The sequence below is a fragment of the Littorina saxatilis genome, linkage group LG13 (genome assembly GCF_037325665.1).
Source record: "Littorina saxatilis isolate snail1 linkage group LG13, US_GU_Lsax_2.0, whole genome shotgun sequence".
NCBI classification, from domain to species: Eukaryota; Metazoa; Mollusca; class Gastropoda; order Littorinimorpha; family Littorinidae; genus Littorina; species Littorina saxatilis.
This window is the reverse complement of record NC_090257.1, coordinates 1,990,963-2,000,962: the sequence shown is the minus strand read 5'-3', so window position 1 is coordinate 2,000,962 and position 10,000 is coordinate 1,990,963.

Sequence of the window (10,000 nt, the reverse complement as noted above, 5' to 3'; positions counted from 1 at the left end):
ATTAAAAAGTTAACCAACAAAAGGAGGTCGGAAAACTTCAGCACGTGATGATAAAGATGACGACGATGATGATGATGATGATGATGATGATGATGATGATGATGATGATGATGATGATGATGATGATGATGATGATGATGATGATGATGATGATGATGAGGCATGAAGAGCATACATATGTGGTTATTCATAAAATCAAATGCATACTATGCAGGTAATTATAAGTACAAGCTGGTAGCAATCAAACATGTAGCAATAGTACAACAAAAATATGTTCAGAATATACAATGCACAGCATATCTTTGACGTAATACTAAGTGTGGTAAATCAAAACGCGTTAAACTACTCAGACATTAAGTGTTTTTTAACACATTTTTTAAAACTTTTTAATGACTAAGTGCTTAAAGGATGATGGAAGTGAATTCCAAACTGATGTACCCGAAAAAGCAAGACTGGTCTTATAAAGGTCAATTCGTGGAATCGGTGGGATCAAGTTGACCGACCCATATCTGTCGGTAGCTTTATTAAATAATGATGTAATGTAAATCGGCACTTTACCGTAATACAATTTATGCATGAAAATGGCTTTGTTTAACTTGAGATGCTTTTCCAGTGGAAGAAAGTTAAGCATTTTTAATTTCATATCTGTTGAGGCACTAGGGAGATTTAAAAAACGAAACGTCCCGACGTTTCGTTTTGAAGTTGTGGTAAACGTCATCATTTCGGGGGTCTCTCGCTGGAAAGGTGAAGGTCAACTGAAACGGAACGTGGAACGTCAAAACGCAGTCACGTTTTCCACCCCCAAAAAACGAACAATATTTCGTCAACTTTTGTGAGTATTTTTGCACACTAACAGTTTTATTTGTTGGCCATTTTATGCATTGCTAGATTCATCAACCCTTTCACAGTCTTTCAGCGCTGAGAATGTGTTCATTGGAGGTAGACAACTGTTGTGAACTGAAATATTTTGAAGGGTGCTGATCCTGGTACATTTATCCAACTTCATGGTGAGAAAGCAAATGGCGAAGCAGAAGTAGGTCATCGCATCGAATTTTTATTCTGGCTTCGTATGTGATTTTGTATAAACAAAGTCTGTGTGATTTATTTGGACTGAAAATAATCAAAGTATGCCCGATTCTGGACCACCTCCTAGGGTTTTTTTTTCCATTCTGATCGAGGACAGACGTGATAATTTCACTTGAAGATTTATCGCCCTTCCTTCATTCCGAAACGAAACGTGAATACATCTAAATCTTGTCTGGGGCCTATGCCGTCTCGTTTCACGTTCCGTTTCGCGGGGTGACTCATTCACCAAACGAAACGAGCTGCAAAACAAAACGTGCTGTCTTTTAAATCTCCCTATTATCCTTTACGATGAGTTTAGCCGAGCGACGATAGAGATAGTCTAACTTTTTCAAGTGGGCATCACTGCTGCCATCCCAGAGCGTCGAAACATAATTAATGTGAGGCATTACATGAGCATGGTGGAACATTTCCAGAGTCCTTCTGTCCGTAAATTGCTTCAACTTGGATAGGAGGAAAACGTTCTTGGCTACTTTCTTGCAAATATGCTGTAATTGTGCCTGCCACTTGAATTCACAATCAATAATTACCCCTAAAACGCGATGCTGTTGAACTTGTTCAATTGATTGCGTACCATTAGTAAGATTTAGTTTGAGTGGAGAAATCTGGTGTTTTTGTCTGGTTGCAATTACCATACTTTTTGTTTTTATTGGATGGACAAGCATAGCATTGGCACTACACCAGTTATTTACATCGTTTAAAACAGTTAGAAGGGAGGACTCTATTACTGGAACAGACTTTCCACTTGAATAACCCCCCGCGGGTTAGGGGGAAGAATTGACCCGATGCTCCCCAGCATGTCGTAAGAGGCGACTAACGGATTCTGTTTCTCTTTTTACCCTTGTTAAGTGTTTCTTGTATAGAATATAGTCAATTTTTGTAAAGATTTTAGTCAAGCAGTATGTAAGAAATGTTAAGTCCTTTGTACTGGAAACTTGCATTCTACCAGTAAGGTAATACATTGTACTACGTTGCAAGCCCCTGGAGCAAATTTTTGATTAGTGCTTTTGTGAACAAGAAACAATTGACAAGTGGCTCTATCCCATCTCCCCCCCTTTCCCCGTCGCGATATAACCTTCGTGGTTGAAAACGACGTTAAACACCAAATAAAGATAGAGAAGAAGAATCGTCAGCCATAAAAATAACTTCTTACATTACTATCAGAAATGTGCAGTGGCAGATCATTGATATACAGACAGAACAAGATCGGCCCAAGCACTGACCCTTGAGGCACCCCGCATTTTTCAGTCTCCTCAGTAGATATTTTACAGTTTAGGGCAGTGTTTTGAGATCTGTCCTGTAAATAGGAAGCAACAAAGTTACACACTGAACTGTTTCTGATATACAACTGTAATTTCTTCAATAAAATTGAATGATCAACAAGATCAAACGCATTTTTAAAGTCGAGAAACACAGCACCACTGATTTCAGATCGGTTTGTTGCAGACAACCAGGTGTCGCATAGCGTGGTAAGGGCGCTGTGAGAAGAGTGATTTTGTTCGAAAACCAGATTGAAATTGATGGGAAAGGTTTCTGCTTTCTATGTACGCTAGCAAATGTTTGTGAATATGTTTTTCCAATGGTTTGGATAAAATGGGTAATAAGGAAATGGGTCTAAAATTATTTAGTTCGGATAAATTTCTGCCTTTATGGAGTGGAATTACTTTTGCTCTCTTTAATAAACTAGGTACAGTATTTTGCTTTATGCAGAGATTATACGCATAGGTGAGTGGCTCCACAATATATGGTAGAGCTAATTTGGCCAAGTAAGGAGGAATCTTGTCAGGACCCATGGACTTTTTATTCTCAAGGCCTTCTAGCACCTTACCTACCTCATGCTCTGCCATGTCTGGAATAGTAAAAAAAAAATCGTCTGGTTTACATTTGTCATTACAAAATTCATGTAATTTTGAGAGAGAGACTTCAAAGTCAGAATCAGGACTGTCGCATTTTGCAGATTCATTTAGCCTATTTACAAGGGACAAAAAATGGTTATTAAAATCTTCAGGGGAGATGGTTGTGGCAGACCGATTTGAGTTCTGTTTAGATTTGCCTAATATGTTATTAACAGCACGCCAAACAGTTGCAATATCTTTTTTGTCCTCGATTAATTTATTAAAATAATTTGCTTTTGCTTGACGTGTTAATTCTGTCACTTTATTCCTTTGTTTCTTAAAGTCAGGCTTCATGTTGTTTGCTTTGTAAAAATCACGCAGGGACATTGCTTCAATAATCAACCATGGGGGAAGAGATGAATATTTTACTCTGTGGTGACGTAGTGGGGCATGCTTATCCACTATAGGATAAAATATATATTTAGAAGGGCGCCCAACGCCTCGTCAGCAACAACATGATTCAACACAGAGGAAAATGGTGCTAAACTGAGATCAAAGAAGACCTTGGTTTCATCAAACGTTTTAAAGCTTCTATTCAATAGTTGTATGGCCCTTGTGCACCGGCTTAGGTAACTTGAACGACCAAGAACAAAATACTGAACAATGGTCACTGATGCTTGAAGGTACAGTTTTCACGTTTGACACCATGGAGGTATTATTAGTGTAAATGTGGTCAATCAACGGTGATGTTGTATCAGTCAATCTGGTTGAGGTGTTCACAAGTTGATGGAATCCAAAGAGAGACGTTACTGAGCGCCAGGCTGTCTGGGTTTTATGCAAATCGATGTTTAAATCACCAAGTAACAAAACATTACGATTATTACATTTAATGTTATCCATCAAATCAATAAAATCGTCAGACCAAGCTGAATGGGATGCGGGATTTCTATATATACAAAGCCGAGGAGAAAAGAATTCGAATTCTTATACGAAATTAGAGAGAGAGAGAGAGAGAGAGAGAGAGAGAGAGAGAGAGAGAGAGAGAGAGAGAGAGAGAGAGAGAGAGAGAGAGAGACAGACAGACAGACAGACAGACAGACAGAGACACTCAGACAGACAGACAGACAGACAGACAGACACATAGAGGCAGAGACACTCAGACTAACAGACAGACAGACAGACAGACAGAGAGAGAGACAGAGAGAGAGATTATATGTTTTTAAGTGGTGAGTAAAGCCCTCTCACGCGATCAATATTAGCTGAATGGGGTGGTGATCAATATTAGATGAATGGGGTGGTGATCAATATTAGCTGAATGGGGTGGTGATCAATATTAGCTGAATGGGGTGGTGATCTGTGTTGCAAAGTGAAGGCTTGTTGTGAAAAAATCATTGTGAGATTTAAAGGTATATGTACTTTAGATGTTTCCGATCTCCCATGTTAGCTTGTGTGCAGGGCTGCTAGTGACTTAGCCTAACCCCCTTCGTGTGTACACACAAGCACACGACCAAGTGCGCACGGAAAAGATCCTGTCATATCTGGCAGCAGCCGCTTTTTTCTCGTCCTATGACAACCCCCCTCCCCTATTTCCCCCCTTCCTGTACACGATTTCCGTTAATCTCGTCTCGCCTGCAGTCTTGCGCACCGTGTGAGCGAGGCGGGATCTGGCAGATTAGGACGAGAGGCAATTTTTGCGCCAGACGGTGTTGTCCCCCTTGATCGGATCATGTCCGCAGTGACGTCCCTTTATGTCTGCCGCTGATTTGGCCCCGGGCTTGAGTTGCGAAAGGATGTGGTGGTGGTGGTGGATGGGGGTGAGGGGGTGGTGTGTGTGTGTGTGTGAGTGAGTGAGTGAGTGAGTGAGTGTGAGTGTGAGTGTGAGAGTGAGTGAGTGAGTGAGTGAGTGAGTGAGTGAGTGAGTGAGTGAGAGGGAGAGGGAGGGAGGGAGGGAGGGAGGGAGGGAGGGAGGGAGGGAGGGAGGGAGGGAGGGAGGGAGGGAGAGAGAGAGAGAGAGAGAGAGAGAGAGAGAGAGAGAGAGAGAGAGAGAGAGAGAGAGAGAGAGAGAGAGAGAGAGAGAGAGAGAGAGAGAGAGAGAGAGAGAGAGAGAGAGAGAGAGAGAGAGAGAGAGAGAGAGAGAGAGAGAGAGAGAGAGAGAGAGAGAGAGAGAGAGAGAGAGAGAGAGAGAGAGAGAGAGAGAGAGAGAGAGCGCCGTGACTAAAGTCAGTCAGTTAATCAAGAAAGTCACCATTGACAGTAATGCGAGTGTGTTTTGCACAGTTACTGATCTGGTGCCAAGAATTACACATCTACCAAAAAAATGTGATCATGAATTCTTGTTATATATTCTATATCACTCTCCAGCGATCAAAGTTATACACTCGACTTTCACGATATTCCGACCCAGCGCCCCTGCGAGCAGCATTTCAAACTGAGCACGACTTTTTGTTCGGGTCGTTCACTTCATCCTATTAGTGATTTTTCTCTCTTTCCCATCGAGCGTAATGACGGCTTGCCAAGGCTGACACGCATTGGACCAAATGTTTCTTTCTTTCTTTGCGTGATGAGGTAGCTGCAAGCGCCTGGTGAATTTCTGCATCCCCGAGTCAACACAATTTTGATGTAAAATGGAGAAAAATGATGGAGGTAACATTGTGAAAGTCAACACACTTTTGCGGTTAAAAGAGTTCTGTGAAAGGGGACATTGACGAGGAATGCTGCGAAGCCCGTCGCGATATAACCTTCGTGGTCGAAAACGACGTTAAACACCAAATAAAGAAATGCTGCGAAGAGTTGTTTTAGCTGCTGTGATGTTCATATCATAAGGAGTGACTTTACATGTTGATACCGGTTTTTTTAACACTTTCTATCGCACCTATGTTGATTAAGTTTGTTTTTTTAGCCGAGACCAACTGTGCTGCAGGAGGTCACTCATAATTGTAGTAACTGTGTAGAAACTGTGTATCAACACGATGGATTGCAGGCGTTAGATCGACGTTACAGGAAGCAACTGAAGTGACTGTGTGTACGGATATATCCGTACCAGGTCAGATAGAGCCTTATGAGTGGGTACGGATATATCCGTACCTGGGAGACAATGGGTTGAAGTCTTGTCTTAATTAATAAATAAATTCATAAAACCTTCCAACTCTCACAGAAAACAGTCAGAATGGTGAATTTTGTATATTTCTAAGTGGAGGATCTGATCCCAGGGGATGGCCTGTCCAGATCTGATCCCAGGGGATGGCCTGTCCAGATCTGATCCCAGGGGATGGCCTGTCCAGATCTGATCCCAGGGGATGGCCTGTCCAGATCTGATCCCAGGGGATGGCCTGTCCAGATCTGATCCCAGGGGATGGCCTGTCCAGATCTGATCCCAGGGGATGGCCTGTCCAGATCTGATCCCAGGGGATGGCCTGTCCAGATCTGATCCGGTGAGGAGAACTGTTTTCACGAGATGCCTTAAAGACACAATGTCATAACACTGTTTTCACGAGATGCCTTAAAGACACAATGTCATAACACTGTTTTCACGAGATGCCTTAAAGACACAATGTCATAACACTGTTTTCACGAGATGCCTTAAAGACACAATGTCATAACACTGTTTTCACGAGATGCCTTAAAGACACAATGTCATAACACTGTTTTCACGAGATGCCTTAAAGACACAATGTCATAACACTGTTTTCACGAGATGCCTTAAAGACACAATGTCATAACACTGTTTTCACGAGATGCCTTAAAGACACAATGTCATAACACTGTTTTCACGAGATGCCTTAAAGACACAATGTCATAACACTGTTTTCACGAGATGCCTTAAAGACACAATGTCATAACACTGTTTTCACGAGATGCCTTAAAGACACAATGTCATAACACTTTTGAAGTCGGAGCTGTATGGGGCTCCGCTCACCTATTTAACTTCAGCAGGACCGACGACGCACTGCAGATTATCCCAGCCCGCTACACGTTGCGTGAAAGGAAAACAGGCAAAGTACTCGTCATAATCCCTATCGCAGCATCAATAATATGCAGTGCGTCGTCTGTGCCGCTGAAACTGCGCAGGTATATTCTGCCCATAATTTGTCGACTTGACAGAGGAACTTTAAAGTTCGCTTTGAGTTGAAGAAATGATGCTGGGAGTGAGGGTCTTGAAAAGGTTGTCGGCTCCTTGGATTTGCTCAGAAAGATCGTGTGCCTCCGGGTCCTTACTGCAAGTATTTTATTGGTGTGGTTTGAGGGTGTATAACAAATCTGCAGTATTGACTGTATCTCTTCGAAGATAATCTGACAAACCACATGAGCAAAAATCAAGGGAGGTAAGTTGTTGGAAAAGGTAAGCAGTCTCTTTGTTTTTTGGATCTGCCAAACAACAGACAAAAAGAGAAAGGAATCCTCAAGGTAACACATGTAGTTTTTCTTACCCTACCATCACCAATGTTATTTTAATTTTTCTCTCTATATATTAATGTTGTTTTGAACGATGTTATTGTGCCTTCAGAAAAAACCGAACACGTCCGTTTTAGCAACGGAAATAGATTTACATGGTGAGAGAAAGACTGTAGCAATGCACCGTTAGAGGTAACTTAAAATTAAGGAGCCGCCGCTGTTAACAAATATAAAAAAAAATAAAAAAAAATAAAAAAATACGAGTCGCTGTCAGTCTTGGGAACACAACGGATTCCACCCGCTCACACGCACACACGCGCACGCGCATATTACTTTTAACGTAATTGTGTATGTGTGCGTGTAATGGTGGCAAAGGGGCAGGCGGGGGGGAAATGGGGATGGCGATTTGAGGGTTGTTGGTGGAGGGAGGTGGGGGGGGGGGGGGGGGGGGGTCGATGGATGTCATACGCCCGGACGCGCCCGGAAAATGATGTCCCTTTTCTCCAAGTTGATCCGATGTGACATGTTGACAGGATTGCGTCGCTTGACCTTTCTGACATCGCGTTTTTGCTGATACGTTCGCACGTGCTCCCTGCAAAATGGGCGATCGCTTTATCGACAGCTACATGGGAGGTTGGCGATGTGGGGCTGTAACGATTCACCATGAAAGAAGTGACCGTGGAATATTGCTCTCTGGATAGTTGACAATTAGCTGCGGTAAATGATTTGTTTTTGGGTTTTTTCGGTGTGGGGAGGGGCGGCAGTCTGACGAATAAATTGAGGCAGATAAGCTTGGTCACTTTCATTTTGGGGAAGTGTCTGCATTGTGTAGGTGGTGTGGTCTATCTGCCAATTCTTCTCTTCGTTCACATGTTCGCTGTTAGACCAGCTAGCACGTTTCAGGGAGAGAGCAGCGGGCCTTTACAGGTAACCTGTCTCTGTCCTTCTCCGTGTTAGTGTATTTCTGTCTCTGTGTCTCGCTTCTTGTCGGTCTCACAGACGTAGGCCTACGCAGACAGATAGACAGACGCGCACGCACGCACGCACGCACGCACGCACGCAAGCAAGCACACACACTTCCCCTCTCTCCCCTAAGTAACCCCCCTACACACACACACAAACACACGCACAAACACACAGACACACACAAACACACACAAACACACACACACACAAACACACACACACACAAACACACACAAACACACAAACAAACACACAAACACACACACACACACACACACACACACACACACATCCACTACACACCTTGAACCTCATGTTCCAAACTCCACTCTCTTAGCCGTCTATGTCTGTGTCCACTGAGCTACCGTGGAGCCGCCGTTTTTGGTGGAGGAAAATAAAGACGTGGTTATCTCCCTTGCCGCACGTGCACTCTCAGAAGAATGATTGATCGCGCGCGCGGGAAACAAATTTCGTATGCTGTCGTCATGGAAAGAGATAGAATAAATACCCCCCCCCCCCCCCCCCTTAAAAAAGTCTTTGCTTCACTCGCTCGCTCCAAAGAGCCGTTTGATTATTTAGCCCTCCGTGAGACCCCTCGACTCGATTTCTTGCTCGTCTTTCCATCAAGTGAGAAAATAGAATTTGTCAGTGTCTTTTTATGTCTAATTCGTTTGCTTTTTATATTTAGTCAAGTTTTGACTAAATATTTTAACATCGAGGGGGAATCGAAACGAGGGTCGTGGTGTATGTGCGTGTGTGTGTGTGTGTGTGTGTGTGTGTGTGTGTGTGTGTGTGTGTGTGTGTGTCTGTGTGTGTGTGTAGAGCGATTCAGACTAAACTACTGGACCGATCTTTATGAAATTTGACATGAGAGTTCCTGGGTATGAAATCCCCGAACGTTTTTTTCATTTTTTTGATAAATGTCTTTGATGACGTCATATCCGGCTTTTCGTGAAAGTTGAGGCGGCACTGTCACGCCCTCATTTTTCAACCAAATTGGTTGAAATTTTGGTCAAGTAATCTTCGACTAAGCCCGGGGTTCGGTATTGCATTTCCGCTTGGTGGCTTAAAAATTAATTAATGACTTTGGTCATTAAAATTCGGAAAATTGTAAAAAAAAATAAAAATTTATAAAACGATCCAAATTTACGTTTATCTTATTCTCCATCATTTGCTGATTCCAAAAACATATAAATATGTTATATTCGGATTAAAAACAAGCTCTGAAAATTAAATATATAAAAATTATTATCAAAATTAAATTGTCCAAATCAATTTAAAAACACTTTCATCTTATTCCTTGTCGGTTCCTGATTCCAAAAACATATAGATATGATATGTTTGGATTAAAAACACGCTCAGAAAGTTAAAACAAAGAGAGGTACAGAAAAGCGTGCTATCCTTCTTAGCGCAACTACTACCCCGCTCTTCTTGTCAATTTCACTGCCTTTGCCGTGAGCGGTGGACTGACGATGCTACGAGTTTTCGGTCTTGCTGAAAAATGGCAGCTACTTGACTAAATATTGTATTTTCGCCTTACGCGACTTGTTTATTTTTATTTTGTTTTTTAATGATTTTTTGGCTAGTCGAACTGGGATGGCCAGCATCAATATTTAAAACTGATAAAAGCAAATTCTGGAAGTTATTATTTTTGTGTTGTGCTTGTGTGTTTGTGTTTGTTTAGCAGGGCCGGATCGGGGGGGGGGGGGGGGGGGGGGGGGGGG